The 21,907-nt window shown below is 43.5% G+C and overlaps 1 long non-coding RNA gene across 24 annotated transcripts in view; it reads right to left on the bottom strand.

Moving 5' to 3' along the window:
- The window catches only part of LOC106738300 (uncharacterized), a 372,722-nt gene that overhangs the window by 48,327 nt on the left and 302,488 nt on the right, over window positions 1-21,907 (bottom strand). The window contains exon 4 of one of the 24 annotated variants that reach the window (XR_009457419.1): window positions 13,419-13,453. The exons of the other annotated variants lie outside the window; for them this stretch is intronic. This is a non-coding gene — a long non-coding RNA (uncharacterized LOC106738300). The remainder of the gene's footprint in view (window positions 1-13,418; window positions 13,454-21,907) is intronic. 24 annotated transcript variants of the gene reach the window in all.

Here is a 21,907-nt window from a genome sequence, read left to right as displayed (position 1 = left end):
AATTTTCAATTGAAAAAGAAATAATTTGAAGGGCCAGCTTTTAATTTTAGTATCTCAAACTCTCCTTCACCGCTAAAATTTATGAAAATGGATCCAAACACTCGCTGCTCACAGTTTAGAAAATTCAAATAATCTGGATCTGATCTTCCTGCCTGGCATCTCTAGAATGCTACAAATCAAAAGCCAGCATCTTAATATACTTGGATTTTCAGGAAGTTCATGTCTGAATACAAATTTTGAAATGCAGGCTGGGATCAGTCTTTAGTTTTTAGTCCTTTTGCCTGTACACAGAACTATTTCTTTTGTGCTCCTATTGGTCTTCTGCAGCAAACTTTGAGCAAATGCAAGGCACGCAATTGTTGCTGTGGAAAAGCAAAGGCATAATATTTTTTGAGAGCTGGTCAGGAATTTTTCAGAGACATAGTTGGCTGTGTTAGCCTGAAGACAGAAGGTAGGGTAGATATGCACCTTGGGGCTAGGGACAGACATTCAAAAAGCCTGAGCCTGAATTGACTCAGTCTTTGCAGGTTAGTCTAACCTGCAGAGAGTGAACTTGTTTGCAAGTGGATAGACGTTCGGCACATGCCTGCAGGGGATCAAGCCAGAAGGTCAGGGGTTCTAGAGTAGCCCTCCCTTCCCTTCCACAGGGAAGGTGAGCTGAGGTGGTGGGGCCATGGCCAAACCCCAGCAGGCCTGCCCCAGTGGCTCCCTGACAACCAGGATTCCCAGCACACACGGCTGCCCAGCGCCAAAGGGGAACACTTCCCCCTCCTCCCTCTCCCCCACCATCACAGGGCTGGGAGGGGGGCCCTGTTTGGTGCTGGGGGGGCTCTTTTCCCTCCTCCTCCCTGACCCTGTGGTGTGGTGGGGTGGGGATGGGGGTTCTGTGATTGGCCCCAAAAGGGGACTCTTCCCCCTATTTCTCCCCCATCACTGCAGGGTGGGGAAGTGGGGCTCTATGGAATGCTGCCCAGCCCCAGAAGGGGACTCTTCCCTGCACTCCTCCCCCTCCCCCCACCGGGCAGGGGGAGGTTCTGTTCCATACTGGGGAGAACTCTTCCTCCTCCTCCTCCCCCCAGAGGGAGTGTAGAGCTCAGCTGGGCAGGGTGTGAGGGAGGGTGAGGGGTGTAAGGACCCCCACACACTCCCTCAATGGTGCAAGTGTGGACTGGAGGGAGCCCTGCCCCCTGTTTCCCCACAGAGTCAAACACAGGGCTTCCCCTCTGTAAGTGTTGAGCTGCAGGTGCACAGCGTGGAGCCCCTGGGGATAGAAGCAGCTGGAAGGCTGCACAGTGCTGTGCTCCTCTCCCCCAATGCAGCACTGGGTGCCTCTATTGAGGCTTCACGCTGTGCACTGGCAGTTTCACACTTGCAGAAGGGAAGCCTCACATTGGACTATTAGGGGAAGCAGGGGGTGGGGCTCCCTCCATTCTCGGTAGAGTGCGGGGAACTGCACAGCAGGGGTGGGGGAAGCAGAGCCATGGGGATAAGGGAGCGTCTGCTCCTTCCCCCTGTGCAGCGTTGGCCACAGCCACGCCTGTCCTGGGCACAAGAGCCCTGACCTCCTTGCCTGCTGCTGCTGCCAGGCAGTGGGGGCTGCACACCATGGGAGGAGTGTGTGGGGGTCCCTACATCCCCCACCCTCCCTCACACCTCACACATTCACACCCTGCCCAGCTGAGCTCCACACTCCTGCTGCTCCTCTGGAGGGAGGAGGAAGAATTCTCCCAGCATAGAACAGAGCCTTCCACTGCACCCCCCCCCCGCCTCTGGAAAATATCACATGAAGTTTCCCCCCCAGCCCTACAGTGGCAGGGGGGAAGGGGAAAAGGAGGAAGAGTCCCCATCCAGTGCCTCACAGAGTCCCTCTCCCCACCCTGGGAGGAGGAGGAGGGGGAAGAGTCCCTCCACGCATGGAACAGAGCCCCCCTCCCCACCCTGCCAGACAACCAACCCAGTATGGCCCTGTCAAGGTGAAGGGGGCAGGAAGAAGGGTTAATTCCCTCTGTTCCTTCCCTGCAGTCAGGGTCTGCCAGTCCCAGGGACCACCGCTGCAGCCCCCTCCCCTCTGCTTTCCAGCAGACAGGCTGACCCCAGCTGTGATGGGGGAAGAGGGGAAGGAGGGAAGAATTAACTACCTCCTTGCCCACTTTACCTTAACAGAGCCATGCTGGCAGGTGTCTCCACTAGGGCCAGTCCCTGCTCCAGCTAGAAAGCAGAGGGGCGGGGTCAGCCCTGCCGTGGAGCAGAGAGCCCTGCCCAGCCAGAGAGCATGCTGGATGCTGGGGGGAATCTGGTTTATCTTAAACCAGCAAGGAGTCTGGGGCAGACATTGCATAAACTGGTTTGACACAAATTATTTAAGTCTACATTCAACCAGGTTTATCTGAAACCAGTTTTGGCCATTTTGAAACTGGTTTATGTACACTGCATGTCTTGTTTTGTTAACAGGTTTAAATCAGTTTTGGATCACTTAAACCAGTTTATGTGTAATGTCTGTCCCTAGCCATATAGACTAAGAAATATATAGAGAGAGCAGAATTTTTTTAACCAACTGTTGTTTCTTCCTTGTTGTTGAAAAGCATTGATTTGTTGAAACTGAAACTATGTGGGAATGTCCCCATTTTGATAAAAATTTCATCAGATCATTTCCACAGGTTCAGGACAGAATTTTGGACCAACATCAGGGAGAGAAACAGAGCTTTCTCTTTTCACCCCTCTCTCACTGCCTACGTCTAAATGGTGAGGGCAATCACCTATGATGTGGAAGATGCAGATACAAGTTGCTATTCTACCACACTCTGACCTTCTAGATGACTGCTCTATTCACTAGGCTATTGATTATTCTCGTGAGAGCTGTTCTCACTCTTTTTTGTTCAAGCTGTTCCACTCGTATAACTATTCATTGAAATAGGGCTTCAAACAGGGATCTCCCAAATTCTGACTGTAATGAGTCAGGATCTTTCTCTAATTCTTTCTCTCTCTGCCTCAGTAAAGATTTATTTATTGGAAGTGGACAAATTGACTTTATAGCTCCTTAGTGAGGGCACTTATCTGGGATGTGACAGAGACAGACCCAAATCTCCTACACCTAAAGTATCCAGCCTGACCAATAGATTAATGGCTACTATAAGGTAATATAAAGGTTCTTCCTCCCCCCCCATTAAAATTAATACTGGCTTAGCTTAAACCTGATTGGAAATGGAAAATTATTTCCTACCCAGGTTCCCTCTTGGCTTTAAATAAATTGCTCATTCTATAATGACAAAAATTGTAAACTGTTGTATAATGCCAATTCCAGTGAAGAAAAAAGGGGATGTGTTAAAAATCTAATCTTCAATTCAAAACCCAGACTGATCTATTGGAGGCCAAAGAATGGGCATATTCCCTACATTCAACACTGCTTGACAGTCAGGTCACTTGCTGCTTTTTAAATCTCCATATGTACACAATTGCTCTTAGTACTATTACTGGTGTCAGCTTAACAAATTGATATCTCTTCCTATTATAGAATATCTGCAAAGAAATGCTGCTTCATTTAAATGTGTCAGCTCTTGAATCATAATAAATCAAGCTGTTTTTGTCTGTATTGTACAGTAGTAGAGAAGCCTCTAACCCTGTTTACATGAAAGTTCACTGTTCCCCTTTGCAGAACAATGCTGTTTCTTTTCCCACTCCACAAGTTTTTTCCTGATGATTAGCCTCTCTTCCCACCTATCTTTATTTGGCTGCTTTCCCAAGGGCAGCTAAAAAGTGAAACTCAATGCTATTTTCTGAATGTCTATATAAGAATTAGTTTTATAGGACAGCCAAATCCTCTTCCCGCATTAGAGACAGAGGGTTGATGCACTCTACTGGTTTAGAATTTGAAAATCTATCTAGCACCAAGCTACCTACTGAATAATTAACTCTTCATAGACCTGAACAAATATCTGTTCTTTGCTTTGATATTTACAATAGAGTCAGTTAATTTTTTTGGCTTAAGGTTTCAAGGTAGGAAATTCTCAAAATCATTAAACAGCTTTTAGGGTCTGGAAAGGTTTTTAAAAAGGAGGAATGGCTTGTAATTGGCAACTTTGCAAAATTCAATGACACATATCATGTCAAGTGAACCTACAAGAGATTCCTTAACCTAAGTTGCCTGAAGGTAGGCACTGTAAATCAAAACAGAGCTTCAGCTAACAGTTGCAGTATGTTAGCTCCTGGATGGTCTCCTTTAGAAAGAATTATAAAGTGACACAGCAGTCTGGTTAGAAATGCCCCCCTCCCCCCCCCCCCCCCAATGCTTTGATGTTTTTAACCACAGACTTCAAGAGGACCAACAGAAACCTTCCTGTTTTTATTACAACCTCTATATTCCTTCCCTTCCCCCCATCCCCTTAGATGCAGGACTATTATCTTTTAGGCACTTTGAGGTTGACTTGTTTACCGACTGAATGTCTCTGTTTATGGGTCTAATCAGAAAACAAACAGGGTAAGTGTGACTTCCTAGTATCTGAAATGTGATTCCTTTCCCATCTAGGGAAGAAGAGAAGGAGGAATCATGTTAATTTCCTCCTTTTTTCCTTGGTTGTTCCTCTAGTGCTCCAAGTTATGTGGATATCGTAATGTAAAAGTGTGACAGTCCCTGAAGTGGCAATTCAGGCAGAACTCCAATAAAAGTCAGTAGGAATTGGCCTGGGTAAGAACTAAGTATATTTTAGAGCTTGCTCCATTAATGGGGGGAAAATCTAGTCTAAATTAAGAGATACACAAAGTTCTTGGGTCTGGTTTAAATTAAGTCTTCCTCTTTTGCAGAAAAAGACAATTTTCTTGCCATTTTCCAGTTGGTCTAATAAAAGGTATCATTTTGGAACCACAAGTTCTAGTTTTTTGTATATCTTCTTTTACAAGACACACATTAAAGCTGCTAGTCTGTTATGTCATAGATGTGCTTAAGATAGACTTCGGGAAACGGTATGAATCTTGTGGCATTCCAATTGTGACATTACAGGGGCACTAAAAATGTAATCATATGGGTTTACATACCAGAATAATAGAGAGAGACCACACTGATGGCCAAATTCTGATATCCTTACATTAAATAATATTTTACTCAGTTGTACTGATGTGCAAGAAGGCAGACTCTAACTCAAAGATAGGTATGTATAATGTTAAAAAAAACAAACCCAAAAACTTGGCCTGTATTACTAACAACACAAATTATCAGAAGTGAGAGACTTTAAAAAATTCAATTAGACCTGTCACTCTTTATGGACTTTGTTTACAATTTCCTGGTCTCTTGGCTTGAACAATGGAAATCAATTAAATCTATTTCTCTTTCAGGTTCTGAGCGCTGGAATGTTAGGGTTACAAACTCCATAAGGGAATGTTTATTTCTCTGAAAACATATCTTTTCACTGCAATTGAAACTTTTATTGTGGGAACATTCTTATAGGTCTCTGGTTTCAAAAACCCTGTTTTCTATAAAATTAAAATTTTGGGATGCAGTGAAGTTCATGGTGTCCCTTCCAGTGCATAAATTATTGTCAACTCCACAGGCATCAATGGCTACTTGTCTTAAAAGTAAATAGAATTCTATGTGGACGCTCCTACAAATGATCGTCTTTGTTGTTACTGCGCTCCTACAAATGATCGTCTTTGTTGTTACTGACACCCATAGAGCAGCTTCTGTACCCCCTTCTTCCAGAAAGCCTGATTCTCCACTATTTTGGACTTAAGTTAGGGCTACCATACATCCAGGTTTTCCCCGACATGCCCTCTTTTTCGTCTCCCTATCCAGGTGGGTTTTCAAAATGTGAGCAAATGTCCAGGTTTTTTTCTTTGCCTCTGCTTTCCTGGGCACTAGCAGCTTGGCTGCTTGGGGCTGGGAGCAGCGGGCAAGGTGTTCAACTGTTGGGGGTCACGTGCTCTGCATGTGGGCCCCAGCAAGCTGCTCCCAGCCAGGTAAGAGACAGAGAGAGACAGAGAGAGAGAGAGAGAGAGTGTGTGTGTGTGTGTGTGCATGTGTGTGTGTGTGTGTCTCCAGGAGCTGTGTGAGTAGCAGGGCTGGGTGGGCAGGGTGCTGTGGGTCAGGAGTGAGGGGTACCAGCAGGGCTGGGAGGGGAAGGGGGCTGCAGGTTTGGAGTGAGGGGCACCAGCAATGCTGGGGGGCAGGGACTGTGGGTCAGGAGAGAGGGTCACTGGCAGGGCTGGGGGGACAGACGCTTGGAAGTGAGAGGCAGAGGCAGGGCATGGGCATATCACTGCCCTACCCACAATTATATATCCCTTCCCCCTCTTCTTTTACCTGCCCCCAACTACTCCCCACAGGTATCCTTTTTGATACTGGAAATATGGTAACCATACTTAAGTACTTATTTACATTAGTACAAAGTAGGATAAAGAATAAACCAAGGCTAGCGCCAACCTGGAAGATTCAAGTTCAGTTCCCTACCATGCCACTGATATCCTGTGTGATCTTGATCAAGTCATTTAGTTGTCTTACGTGGGATCCCTGGAGAAAGCGTGCCTGCAGCACATTTCATCAGATTACTTGCAATTCATGTAACAGCATGAATCTAGTCCAACTCCCTGCTCAAAGCAGGACTATCTCCAACTATATTATTCTAGCCAGGGCTCTGTTGAGCCAGGCCTTAAAAACCACCAAGGATGGAAGGTTTTTTCACCTTGTGTAAACTGACTACACAATGTAGAGGACATGGGAGAATGAAGATCAAGGTGCCTCACCTGAAGTGCCCAAGTCTTTTTGGCAAGGAGATCATTTGGCCTATGTTAATGATGAAAAGGATTTTCGGTTCAATTGGATTAAACCCTTTAACTGGTTGCCTATCAGAAGACAAAAAAATCCTGAAAAATGCCCTTCCTTCACACTTCTGATATCTGTCTGGTTTTCTTGTAATTTTTGGTAGCAAGTAGCCTCTTTATAGAATATTTGACACTGCTTGAGGTAGAGGAGCCTACAGAAACGTTACCTTCCTCATTTACCCTTGCTAATATTGGAAATAAGCTCCCAGGAATGGGAGCGCGTCCTCCCTACAGGACTCCATGCTCTTTTACCACCTCCAGTTTTGTGGAAGTCATTGGCTTATGTCCTCTGAGCAGTGGAATCTGCTATTGTCTATTTGGCATTTCACACCTATGGGGATTATTTAGCAGAGATAGCTTAGACTGAACAGTTTACTATGCAAAGTGCTGGCTATGTCAGCTGCAGTTTGATTACCCTCTGATTACTCAGAAAGCCACAGAAAAAACAAGTTCAGTACATACCATTCCTACTAACAAGGCATGCCATAAGCAACAAAACTGCCACAACTTCCAAAATCCCCAAGGTGTTTGATTTCATTTGGTTCAATGGCTGTGAATAGATTTGAAACTCACAACCATTCTCTAAAACTGACAAAAAGAGATAAAGAGAATGACTCAAGAGCACGATTCATCATGACTCAACAGGAATCTTCCTAAATTTTCAGCCCTTTCTCCTCTGAAATACGCAGGTGAGAGGGTGAGGAGTGAAATGCTAATAGTGAAGTGCAACATATAGCTTCTGTGCCATTCTGCCTCCTTGGGGAAGGCTAAGGTAGTGTGTACAGTAGTGTACCATAAAGGAACAACCTGTGCTCTCCTAGGACCTGCTTTGGGGGAAACAGAAATGTTCACAGCGAGCCATGTGGTCTAGCCATACTGCTAGGGAGCTCACCCTAAAGGCATTTGGGTGCATTATGTAAACTTTATACCCATCAAGGGAGAACTGGCACTATATCTGTATGTTATTAATATTTCTAAGGCACCCAGCAAGAAATTTTCTTAGGCACCCAACATTCTGTTTCTGGGCATGCCCAGAACTGACTAAGATCTTGATTGTGCTGTGCAGGTTGGCTCCCAGCGTGGGTGGATAAAGGATTCTCAAAAGTGTGATGCATCATCCATAATACAACACATATTTGCTCTGATTTTTTTTTTTAAAAGCAGATGCTTTATTAACATTATAGGGGTTTGGGGCTACATTATTCAGTGTTAACAACAGTGTCCCTTGGAAAGCAAAGGAAGTGATTTTTCTGCTCTGTTCAACAGTGGTGAGGCCTCAGCAGTGTCCAGTTTTTGGGTCCCACACTTGAATAAAGATGTGGAGACTGAAAAGAGTCCAGCAGAGAGCAACAAAATGATTAGAGGCCTGAAGAACATGACTTACAAGGAAAGACTGCAATAACTAGGATCATTTAGTATGGAGAAGGGCAATTAGAGAAGATGGAGATAAACTTTTTTTCTGTGGCTGTAAGGGAGAGCTCAAACTGCAGCAGAGAAAATGTAGGTTGGAGATTAGTAAGAACTTTCTGACTATGAAGGTGGTCAAGCATTGGAATAGGCTAGAAGTTGTAGACTCTCCATCCCTGAAAATTGTGAAGATCTAGTTAGACGGACACTTCACTGGGATGATTTAGTTAGGAATGACCCTGCCTTGAGCAGGGAGCTAGACTAGATGACCTCATGAGGTCCCTTCCAGTCCTATTTTCCTTTGATTCTAGGTTCCAAAACAAAAACTAATATAAGTGAGTTTGCAGGAGGGAGGGCTGACTGCCAGCTCCATGGTGGGTCAGGCACCTGGTGCCAGGGTTGGGCACAGATCTAGGTTGGGCACAGACAGAACAGCCTCCCTGCACCCAAGCACTTGGATCTCCTAGGCTCAGTACAGACATTACACTTTGACTGGTCTAAGGGATCAGAAACCATTCTATACCCATAACAGAACAGAAGTTTGGCACAGACAAGCTGGTTTAAAAATGCCAGGACCTGGTCTAAGATTTACCTTCCCCTCCTCCCCCACCAAAGGACGAATGTGTGTGTCTGTTTGCTACCAATCTAAACTACTCTGCTTACAGAAAACCACATGACTTGGATCAATTCTGCCTTAGGCTTTTTGAACGTTTGTACCTAACCTTAGACACGTCACCATGGTCCCAAAGTATACCTCACTGTCCTTTATGTATTGCCTCTGGTGCCTCAAATGCCCCCTGGCTGCACTCTGTCCCCCATTACCCCACACGTCCCCTATACCCAGCCCCACTCCATTGTGCCACAAGCTCCATCAGACCCCACCTTTCCCTTGGCCCTTACTGAGTTCTATCCTGTCCCCTCCTGCCTCCATGAACCTGCTGCACCCTGCTCAGGCTTGGTCCTGTTATACCCCAGGCATCTTGTCACCTTACCATGTGCCATTGAGACTTCCCCTTACTCTTCTGAGCACCCAAACCTCGCTCACAATCTGTCTGCCCCTCACTCACAATCTGTCTTCCTCCCAAACCCCTCACATCCCATTCACCCTCATGAACCCCATTCACCCCCTTAACCAAAAGCCCATCTGCCTCTCCCACCTCCCCACCCCCATAACAGCCCAGCCCCTTCCTCATAGACACCTCTCTGCCATGTAGGCTCTCACCCAAAAGTCCCTTGGCACTCTGACAGCCATTTAGTCCCTGGGAGCTCTTCCCTCTCAGAAACCCTCCCAAACAATTCTTCCTGCTCCTCACAGCCTTTGACCATGGGACTGATGGGGACAGGACTGTAACTGCCCCCCTATCTCCCACTGTCCTGGCCTCCTCATGGCATGCTCATAGCTGGCCTCCATTGTATTCTACCCTCAACACACAGAAAGAAACAGTTGAGGTCAGAGGAGGACTCACTTCAGCCACTTGAACCCTCCAGCCAGGGAAGCCAACCCTTCTGGATCCACACATGGATCCACACACATCCTTCTGGATGGCTTTATGCCATCCTGGTTGGACCGCTGGCTCAGCCTCTCACAGCCTCCATCCCCTGCTGCAATGAATAACCCCGGAAGGGGTCACTGCAGTGACTTACATTGACTCATCTTTGCAACTCCCTCCTGCCTCTGACTGCTGCGTTACCACAGAGCTCAGCCTGCCATGCTTCTCTCCTCCCTATCTGTCATTTGTTGTAGGTTCAAATCCCCTAGGAACAAAACCACCCAGTATAGGTTCCTAGGTAGGGACACACCTGTAGTGGACGCACTGGGAGGTGAACAAAGAAAATTACCAGGAGTAGATAACAGGCAGGATAATGGTACAAGAAAGGATAGCTTGATTAGTGGAAGAGTGAGAGTTGCTGACACCCAAAGAGAGAAGCAGAAATGAAGTATATGATCATGAGCCATGAGATCAATTCAGTTCCTCCACTCTGCTTAAATAGAAATGGGGCCGGCCCTAGTGGGCAATTTGTTTTAAGCGTTGAGTGGAATTAGAACCAAAGAGGGATATGACTGCACCGCCAAAATCCCCCCTGCTCCCCCCACCCCTGATTTGCCCCTGGCTCCTAGCACACACAAATGCCCCATTAGTATCTGCATTCTGAGTGGCTGTTCTAATCCCTGAGCCTCTACATAAAGGAGTGCGGGGATAAGTGAGAAAGGGTTGTCTCATTCCAAGATAGAGTGCAGAGGTCTGAAGTCCAACTGGACATAGACTGGAGCTTTAAGATCTTTCTACCCAGCATTTCCTATTGGCTAGCAGTGTCCTTGTCTAGAATATTGTCTTTAGTGGATCCCATGCTGAGACACCTCTGAGGTGCCTTAGTTAGGGCACCTAACCTGGGGCTGCCCAAAAGTTAGAAGTTGTAGTAGAACTTTTGTAGATCTAGCTCTAAGGGGTTTGTCCAAGATCACACAGCAAGACTATAATAAACCAGGGAACCAATCCCTGGTCTTCCAGGTCCCAAAGTAATGATAAGAAACCCAACAGACTTTAAAAAATAAACACATTCTTGATCTGTCTGAAACCCATCAGGACTGAAAAATCTCACAGGGGATTTCAATTTTTGCAAAAGCGCTTGCCCAATTTTCAGATACTACATGCATTTAGATAAAAATCAAAACTGAATAACAGAGGAGTACAGGATCAAATTTTTTACAAAGTCATGAACATTTATATAACGGTGGTCTGAACACATGACTTTTGCTCATTATATTAATTATAGTTATCCACATGAGAGGAAGTAGGTTGCCCAATGAGTTCATACACTAACCCTGGTTGGGTCACTTACATTTACTATTTCTCACCCTACCTCTACTGGGTACCACATTTTCTCACATACCAGACACCTCCAAGAAAGACTCACATCTTGTTTTGGGAAAGCAGACTGAAGAGAAAAAGGGTGTTTTTTTTTTCCCCCAGAGTCTTGTCTGAATGAGGTTTCAGAGACCAGGGACATGGTCAGCTCTTCATTATCACTCTCTCCTTTCAAGCTCTGCAGCTCAAGTTTAACTCCTTCATAGACGCTGCCAAACTGGCAACAGCTTTTTGCTGAGCAGCCAATTCGGCAGCAAATGTGACAGGGTTAAAGCTTGAGCTGCATGATTTGAAGGAGTGAGTGTGTGAGAAAGCAGCAGACTCCACCTTTCCTGCACAGAGCCAGTAGTCTTTACAGCAATGAGCCCTCGGCAGCCATTACTGCCTCCCCACACCTCCATTCCAGCATGGAAATCAACTTCCTTGCTTAAAAAAACACACCTAATACTTGGATGGATTGGGGGGCTGGGGGCGGGACGGTGCATGCAGTATGTAAGTAAATATGATATAAAAGTTGACCCCTCACAAACCCCCAGTAACTTGGAATCTTTATCAACTTACTCTCAAGATGTAGAAAGGATCCATACTTCATTATGCAGGGTAAGTATACGAGCTAGGACTTCAAATGAACTGTATTGGTCAACTTGCTCAGGAAAAGCTGCGTGCAGCCAGCTGGCACACTTTTTCTGTTAAAGCTTACTTATGCTTCTTAAGGGACAAGTACCACAAAGCAAAGGCCATCTATAAACATATTTTGCATGATAGTATGTTTTTAGAAATGCAAGGTATAATTTTCTTTATTGTATGATTTCGTGAGTTATTCGGTACCATGAACGTCACTACACAGATCGCAAGAACCCACAGTTTTAGGGTTGTTCCTGGAGCTCAGATGCCAGCAGTGGCTTTTGTGTTCTCATCTGCATACCCAGGGTGACATTCCAGCTCACCACTGTATTTTCAGCTGTGCTGGGGCTGGAGCACAGAGCCTGTTCAGGAGAAATGGCTTTCTGTGGCACACAGGGCACCGATAAGAATCACAAGTTCAAATTCCGCCTTCATAGTCTACCCGCTCTGGGATCTTTGAACTCTCTGTTTCCTTCCCTCTTCCCATCTTTTTCCTAGAGTGTAAGCACTTTTGGATCACTTTCTCTATGTGTTTGCACAGTGCTGAGCATGATGAAGCCCCGATCCATTACTGAGATTATTTAGTGCTGTCACAATGCAGATAATATACAGCAGCAAATAAAAAGCTGTGTCATGTGTGTATAGGATTATTTTCATATTTTAAAGTGATAGTTCACAAAATAATACAATAACATTTATAATTAGCAAACTTATATTTCCAATTTTGGGGGTGTTTGGCTGTGGAATTTTTACCTTACATCACTATAGGAAAATAGGAAGCCATCATTCCTATGCTTGTCTATTGTGATGGACAGTGCTTTACTAAATGATTAATTCTCATTAAAAGTAGCTTAACCTTATTCCTACAGTGGTGCTTTGACATCCTCTGTCACGTTTGCAACTTTCACACACTGTAAACTAAAGAGTATTTGCAAATGCAATTAGTGTTAAATAAATGGCTGAAGAACTTCTTGAGGATTTAGCAATTAGTGGGCAGCATGGTGTGGCTTTTGTATTTACCACTTATGAAGAAAATTGCCTACCCGTTTTGCACAAATTACACACCAGCGTAACCATTGTACTGTGAGGAAGGGCTTGGCTGTGTTGCAAAATGCAGCTTTTATTCCTGAAAAAACCCTCTTCCCAGCTTCCCTCCCTCCCTCTTTTATTAAAAGAGAAAGTAACAGGGATTAGGTAGTGGGGGTAGATCTGTGAATAGGATAGCATTTCACATTGATTATTAAACCACTGCCTTTGTGAAGCAAATCCAAGACTTAAAGAGAACTTTGATATTTAAAGCTCCCTAGCTAAATTCAAAATTTTTGCCTGGAAAAAAATAAATAAATGCCATTTGGCCATTGACAGAAGTAGTCTTAACCCTTTCATCTCCTATAGTCTAATTTACGGTGTGTGAAAGTTGCAGTGAATACATGTGATAAATGATGCAAACATGACTCTTTAGAGAAGTGCTTTTGTTTAACAACTTCTTAATACACCAAAACTCCTGGCAAATGGAAGGATAATTTGATTTGTTAGAAAAAGAAAATATGCACAACTGACATAACAAATAAAGAAGATAAAAATTTCCTCTTGGATTAATGTGCTTACAATTTACTAGTATTATTGGAGTTATATGCACATACTTTAAGGAGGAAGACAGACCATAGGCCTCTTTATGCTTAACATAAAAATTCAGGATTGAAATAGACTTACATTATCTTCTGCAATAAATGTTGTCCACATGCTGCCTATAAAAAGGGGTTCACAACATTACAAAGGTTGGTTTACCACATAAAATTCAGACATTAAGGAGGAATCTGCAAGTACAGCAAAGGCATTTTAGAATTAAGCTATGTTCAGATTTGTATACTTTGCTTCTGTCCACTGAAAGACCAATAAACAATGTTGAAGCCTCTTATTCTTCACTACATTGCTCCCTCAACTCTGCTGAAGAGAACCTCTGCTCAGGCAGGTCACCAGAATAGCACCCTATATACAAAGGGGCTCATTGTCATCGAAAACCGGGGAAAGCCTTTTTAGTAGTGGCATACAATGAAGGTGGGGTAAGAAGTGATCCAGTTGAAGCAGCATTTCTCCCATGAAAAACACAAAGGAAGACTCTACTTTCAAGGGAGCAAGACTTCAGTGTGTCAGTTGCTGAACCTCCCCCCCCCCCCCCAAAAAAAACCAAACAAACAAAAAAACCAACAAAAAAACATAAAACAGCTGCAGGGAAGTTGTTATTCACTTGAAGTAGCCTGTAGAGATTGTTTTAAAGGCTCCCATGTGGATCTGAAATCATAGCCTGTGAGAAATCCCAATCTCAGAGTGATGGTGCCACCTTCTTGTCAAGGAGGATAGCAGCAATTTCTGAAATGTTGAGATTTAGGAATGAATCCTATTGTCTGCTTATGTGAAGGCTGTCGTGGATATCTGGCTAGCAGCAGAGAAGGCATTTTAATTTGGACTTTGAAGCTCAGGTAGATGAGCCTCACAGCCTAAATGGCCCTGTTGGCCAGTCCTGCACCATAGTACAAAGATGAATCTATTAGCTAACTTCCATCTCTATGGAAGGCTGTGTGTCCAACTCCTGTCCTCCTTTCCAACACACACACACACACACACACACACACACACACACACACACACACACTTTTATAACTTATGGAAATTAGTCTAGATTCATTTAAATGGAGCAGAAAATTCTATGAGAGAATAGTATTCTTCTTGCTCTTTTCAGATGCCCTCTTTTCCATTCCAAACAATGAATTTACTTTCTGGTTTGTTTTATGTAGGAAAATTAATTCTCCTGGAAATTTTATTCACCCAGAAAGAAATATTTCTCTCATAAAGATAATGTCATAGCTACATAACCCTAAAATATGAATTTCTTCTTAAAGACATTATTTATCAGATGGTGTTTTCATTAAAAATGTATCTAATAGTGTGTCTTCAGATTTGGTGTTTGAAGGGTTATATTTTATAATGATATTTCTAAATGGTAAACAGTTCAACATACTGTCAAACCAACGTGGGGGCAGTTCTAGGGGCCAGCCTCTCAATGAAAGCGAACTCTTGAACCTACTAAGGAATGCAGTGGATAAAAGAATTCAATGGGAGTCCAATCTATTCTTCCTGTGCTGAAAGAATTATGGCTAGGATAGCTCTGCCTGAAATGAGTCAACCAAACATACCAATCCTATATTTTAAGAACCTATTTTTGTGTGACAAGTTTGTAGTAATGAAGAGTGTCATACAGATGTCCTTGGGGCTAAAGTTGGTTCTGGCTGGCTACAGAAAAGGTATAGCATAAGCCATAACAGAGAAAACTCTCTCATATTGTCTCACCAATATGCCTTTAATGAGACCTGGGGAAATAAAAGCAACACATCTTTGGTGAGACTTCCAACTAATTAGTGGTTCAGAAAGTACCAACTGTAGTGCAACTTGTTTGACAAGAATCCTTGTCAGTTTGGGAACTGAGCTGCTATGGATATTCACACAGCCTCCTATATAAATGTGTTTTATGGCACTGAGATATTGGCCACTAGATAACTTAGAAGTATCAACAACCCATATTTATCTATGCACCTTTCCATGTCTGTATTGTATATAAAAATATTTAAATATGAAAACAGTTCTTGACATACTTCTAATGAAAAATAGTAGTACTGCAAATCTCATTAAAAAAAACCGCTTTTGGGGGAGACTTCCAGTACCATTTTGCAGACATTCTAACATCAGATGATTCAGATAAACATTTCTGGATGGTCCTCAAAAACTAACCTCTGGATGTTTTGAGGTTTTCCCATCCCTGCAATCTTGAGGCTAGAAAAGGAATGGCAATAATTCCAGCAGGATGTGACTCCTTAACTGGATCCATTAATTGAAAAGTTGAGTCTCCTGACTGTGTGCATTTAGGGGATAGGGAAAATGAAAAGGATAGAAGGCCAAGAAATGGAAGAATTTACACATTGCAATTAGAAATTAGATGTGGATAACATGCATGCATGCACTCACATGCATGCATGTGCACATATACACACAAATGTTTTTCAGTCTGTAACTCTGCAATTAGCCACAAATCCACAACTCATGCTATTTATCTACATGCATGACTTGTAGAAACAACTCCAAATATAGTAATGAATTTTGGGATAAACAGCTTTGTCCAGTAGGAACTTAAATCTTATACTTAGGAGGACCCTATTGCAGTAGTAATGAAATTCCACAGGACAGTCATGACAAGCACTTGTTACCAAAACTGTTGAGGAATGCAGCTGCATGAGAAATATATGACACAAAACAGGCATATATTTTGGGAAAAATATATTGGGGGTGGGAGGCAGCATGAAGAAAGGAGCACAAAAGGGGAAAAAGATCCCTTTAGGGGGAAAAAAAGAAAAAAGTGAGGAGTAATTTAAATGTTACGTTAGATACACCACTAAATATTTTAAACTTCTAAGCAGTGAGAATCCAGATGTATGATTATATTGCAGATACTCTACATATCAAGGATGGGGACTCTATTCAAGCCCACAGTTCAATAAATTGCTTAAGCATATGCTTAAATTTAAGTATTTAAGCAGTCACATTTGACTGTACTCACCTGGGGCTACTTATATTGATTTTGATAGAAATGAGGATAAGATAGCCCACTTGGGCTAGGCACAGACATTACACATAAACCAAGTTAAGTGATCAGAAACTGGTTTAAACCTGTAACAGAACAGATGTTCAGTGCACATAGACCAGTTTAAAAATGGCTGAAACTGGGTTGAGATAAACCTGGTTGCGTGTAGTATCAGACTTAACTGATTTGGGTCAAACCAGTTTATACAAGGTCTGTCCCAGATCCTTTTGCAGATTTAAGCTAAACCAGACATCCCCAGCATCCCAGCATGCTCTCTGAGCTGGGTGGTGCTTTCTGCTCCACATCAGGGCTAGCCCCTCCCCTCTGCTCCCTGGCTCCAGCTCTGGCAGAGACTTGCAGGCACAGCAGGGTCTGCTGGTTTTTCTGTGCCCCCGTCCCCTCCCCTCCTCACCACTCTCTGCTTAAGCAGAGATCCCACAATGTGGTATGCTAGCTAATGCTGTGTAAGGCAGATAGGACAGTGTCCATTTAGGGCTTGTTGCAGGTAATCAACAGCTCAGATGGTAATGTCCCTGCATGTCTTCTGTTGGAAAAATCTGTTTAAGAAGAGCTTGCAATGAGCAAAGGTTTGTTTTCTGATGGGGTGTTAAATGCTGATAATAGAGCTGATAAATACTCTGTTAACAAGGGGTCAGAACCCCTCCCTAATCACAGTACTGCCAGGCCTGGCCATGCCCGCCTCAGCTAAGCCTGGGGAAGGGAGGGCTGTTCTAGCGCCCCCCAGCTTCTAGCCTGAGCCACTGCAGGCATGTGCCTGCATTTCTGGGATGTCTGTCTGGTTACAAAACTGAATTAGCCTAGCCAAGTTAAACTAACCTGCAAAGACTGAATCAATTCAGGCTCAGGCTTTTTGAATGTCTGTCCCTAGGTTTGAAGACTAGTAGACTACCCACAGTACTAGTTGTTAAGACAACCCATGTAATTCATGGCAAGCTTGAATTTCATGTGATGACCATAGTGAGAAACAGCCTTGGCGGAGCATACTGAACCACAAATATGCTTGACTAGTCTCTTAAGTCCTATCTGTTATCTTTCTTGCTCATTCAGATCTGTCATTTGTACAAACAGTTGTGCATTTTCATTTCTGTGGGTGACTTTTTGATAGAACTTCATTATTGGGAAATTCTACCTCAGTCTTTGGAAGATCACTTCGACTGCTGAACTTGAAGCTTGCCTCACCCTCCCTGTTTCCTGTATTTAAAAAAAAAATATATTGATTGCAGGGAAGACAGGACAGTCTTTCAAAATTCACTGTCAGCATATTGTACAAACAGGAAGCAGAATTGCAGCAACAAGTCATTAAAGAAGTCTGCAAACCAACCAAGAGTTGGGACAATCATCTGAAAATCAGGATTTTCCCATCAAAACCAGAATATTTTACATCCCACATAGCTTTATGGCCTCACAAATGTGAAATGTGTATCTCATGAAATCATCCCACTGAACAACATTAGAAATAAACAGTTATTTTTTTACTACATTTTCCTACAGTGCCTTCCAGACCACTCATTTGCACTCCCTCTCTCTCTCTCCCTCTTCCTTTCTCTCTCTCTCTCTCTCTCTCTCACACACACACACACACACACACTCTTGACTTTCAGGAAGAGAGAGAGAAATTAAACTGAACAAAGTCCATTCAGAAAATAGTTTCAAGCATTCTTTATTTGTAAAAAACATTTCAAATGAGGTAGGCACCTTGTAATTAATCATCTGTTTTCCTTCACCTTCAGGCTTTGCATTTTTTCCAGCCTAAAACCTTGAGATGACATTATGAGGAAAGTCACAATTGATTCATATCTCCACAAGCTAATGTGGAATCCTAAGGATAGGCTGCCAGCTAGAGGTAGCCCAAGGGTAAGAGCTCTGAACAACAACCAATGGCTAAATGACAAAGGTACTACTAAAAAATGCAAAATCCAAGTTCCCAGTACTACTGCAGCTGCAAATACTTGTGTTTTAAAGGAAGATTAACTTTCATTAGTGCCTCCTGTCATGGAAAACAGTTGGAAATGATAGATTCTAACTTACCACAGTCATCTAAATTGCAACTTTCTTTCACTTTTACAGTTCTGTTTTTAAAATAATAATAATAAAAAAATCACCGTCTTGTAATCTTAGCCCTTTCAGTGCAGCATAACTATGCACAACTGGCTGTTTTTAACATCTGCTTTTCATTTTCTTAACAGGAAACCAATACAATTTCCATGACAAAGGAGGATTCTGGTGTTATACTCTCATTTATCTGTCATGTGTACACTTGGCAGTATTTGATCTTTATTCTCCAGACTCTTAAGGAATAATCTATGAATTATTGCTTCTTGACAATGCAAACAAATAAGTCTATCTATAAATAAACCAGGAAAAGGATAGAGTGAAGGTCTGTTCAAAGCTCATGTGGGGACTGCCTAGGGGCTAGCACTGGTTTATTTTTTGGCCATAGCCCCAGATCAGAAGGTCACTTTCCTGTTTGAGTGATGTAAGAGTCCTTTTGTGTAAGACTAAATGAGGGGAATACAGTCCCTTACACAAAGCACCTCTGAAGAAATTTGCAGACTTTTTTCTTAGAGCATATTGTCCAACCCCACAAAGAAGAATGACCACTGATTTTAAAAGTATGGTGGCAGGGCCAGCGTACATGAATTGCACTCTTGTCACTCTTACTGAATATGCATTGAGACTAAACACCATTTTTGTGACTATATGATGAAGAATTTTGAAAGTTGAGAAATAATAGCACAGCATGTTCTGTACAAATGGCATCTCAGAATACTTTTCCACAGATGGTTAGAATTCTCTTTCAAACCAATTTTCCTCTGAGGGAAGAGGTAGCTTGCTGTAAGATCAGTGAAACTAATCTTACTACAACTTCCATTTTGAGAACCCATATAATAGACTTTTAAGAACATAATTACTGAAAGTGAAGATACAAACAAATCAAGACTGAAGCCTGATTTTATTTTAGATCACACCAGATTCTTTTGAGGGGATTTACACCAGTAGCCTTATTCAGGATTTTAAATTTTCTGGTTTTGAGGGGTTTCACTTTTATGTAGCTATTCCAGAGCAACTGAATCCCATATCCATTAAAGCACAACTCTCACTGACTTCAGTGGAGGCTGGATTAGGACAGGCAATTAAACCTATCTAAAGGACTCCAGAATTACTGTCAGCACCTCAGCCTGTTGCTTAGACATGTTACACGTGTCTAGAAAAATCATTTTTTCTGTTTTTTGTTCTCCCCTTTTGGTGTCTTGGCAAATTAATCTTACGCACTGATGAGATTTCCTGGTCAAATGCATTCAAATGGAATTTAAAGTTTTCTCTACAAATGTCTCTCTTTATAGATGACAGTTTTCAATAATGCTGGTTTGAATTTCTTTGCTGTATCATATTTAAAAAATTAGCAAAGCTAAATATTAGTCTGATCCTGCAAACATTGAATGTGGCTCACATTTTTAGAGCCATCTCAAGGAGTTAGGAGCAAAAGTGTTAGCAGCAAAAGTCCAGTTGAGACTTGGTGGGATTTGTACTCTTTAATCACTCGGTACTAAATCCATTAAAGGACTCAGGTGCTGAAAAATTAGGTGCTACACCATCTAAGTTTTAAGCAACAGGTCCCTGAAGTGGAATCCAGAATCCAAAGTTAAATCCTTTGTTCCCTATGCAGTGTGTGGGGAGAGTCAAATGCCTCAGAAGCGCTAGGGACAGATATTACACATAAACCATTTTAATTGATCAGAAAGTGGTTTAAACTTGTAACAGAACAGATTTCAGTGAGCATAAACCATTTTCAAAATGGCTGAAACTGGTTTGACTTAAACCTGGTTGAATGTAGTATCAGACTTAACTGATTTGGGACAAACCGGTTTATGCAATGTCTGTCCCAGACCCCTTGCTGGTTTAAGATAAACCAGACTTGGACAAGGGAGTGAAGTGTACTCTGTCCAAGTTTGCAGATGACACAAAGCTATGGGGAGAAGTGGACACGCCAGAGGGCAGGGAACAGCTGCAGGCAGACCTGGATAGGTTGGACAAGTGGGCAGAAAACAACAGGATGCAGTTCAACAAGGAGAAATGCAAAGTGCTGCACCTAGGGAGGAAAAATGTCCAGCACACCTACAGCCTAGGGAATGACCTGCTTGGTGGCCCGGAGGTGGAAAGGGATCTTGGAGTCCTAGTGGACTCCAAGATGAACATGAGCTGGCAGTGTGACGAAGCCATCAGAAAAGCCAATGGCACTTTATCGTGCATCAGCAGATGCATGACGAATAGGTCCAGGGAGGTGATACTTCCCCTCTATAGGGTGTTGGTCAGACCGCAGTTGGAGTACTGCGTGCAATTCTGGGCGCCACACTTCAAGAAGGATGAGGATAACCTGGAGAGGGTACAGAGAAGGGCAACTCGTACGGTCAAGGGCCTGCAGACCAAGCCCTACGAGGAGAGACTAGAGAAACTGGACCTTTTCAGCCTCCGCAAGAGAAGGTGGAGAGGCGACCTTGTGGCTGCCTATAAGTTCATCACGGGGGCACAGAAGGGCATTGGTGAGGATTTATTCACCAAGGCGCCCCCGGGGGTTACAAGAAACAATGGCCACAAGCTAGCAGAGAGCAGATTTAGACTGGACATTAGGAAGAACTTCTTCACAGTTAGAGTGGCCAAGGTCTGGAAGGGGCTCCCAAGGGAGGTGGTGCTCTCCCCTACCCTGGGGGTCTTCAAGAGGAGGTTAGACGAGTATCTAGCTGGGGTCATCTAGACCCAGCACTCTTTCCTGCTTATGCAGGGGGTCGGACTCGATGATCTATTGAAGTCCCTTCCGACCCTAACATCTATGAATCTATGAATCTAAGACTCACCCAGCATCCTGGCATGCTCTCTGAGCTGGATGGGGCTCTCTGCTCCACAGCAGGTCTGGTCCCTCCCCTCTGCTCCCTGGCTACAACTCCGGCAGAGACTTGAAGGCACAGTATCGTCTGCCTGGCTTCTTTCTGCTCTCCCCCTCCCCTCACCATTCCCTGCTAAGCAGGGATCCCCCATGCCCTCTGCCTTACACAGATACCTCTCAGCATTAGCTAGAAGACCACATGCTGGCTGTGGCAGACAGCAGTGTTGGCTTAGAGCTTTTGGAGCTCATCAACAGCTCAGCTGCTAATGTCCCTCTGTTCCTTCTTTGTTTAAGAAGAGCTTGAAGTAATGAGAGAGGGTGTTTTTTTCTGATGGGGTGATAAATGCTCTGTTGTCAAGGGTGGGGGGAGAACCCCTCCCTAATCCTGCTGGGGCCTGGACACACTCTCATCAGCTCAGCACTATGGAATGGAAGGGAGGGCTGCTCTAGCATCCCCCGGCTTCTAGCCTAAGCCATGGCATGTATGTGCCTGCATCACTAGGATTGTCTGTTCAGTTACAAACAGATTCAGCCTAGCCAAGTTAGACTAACCTGCAAAGATTGAATCAATTCAGGCTCAGGCTTTTTGAATGTCTTTCTAGCCAAGAGGGTCCAAAACAGCTTCAATTCAGACAAAAGTTACTGAGTATGCAGCCACCTAGTGCT

Source organism: Alligator mississippiensis, chromosome 1 (genome assembly GCF_030867095.1).
Source record: "Alligator mississippiensis isolate rAllMis1 chromosome 1, rAllMis1, whole genome shotgun sequence".
Classification (NCBI taxonomy): domain Eukaryota; kingdom Metazoa; phylum Chordata; order Crocodylia; family Alligatoridae; genus Alligator; species Alligator mississippiensis.
This window is presented reverse-complemented; position numbering and strand designations above follow the sequence as displayed.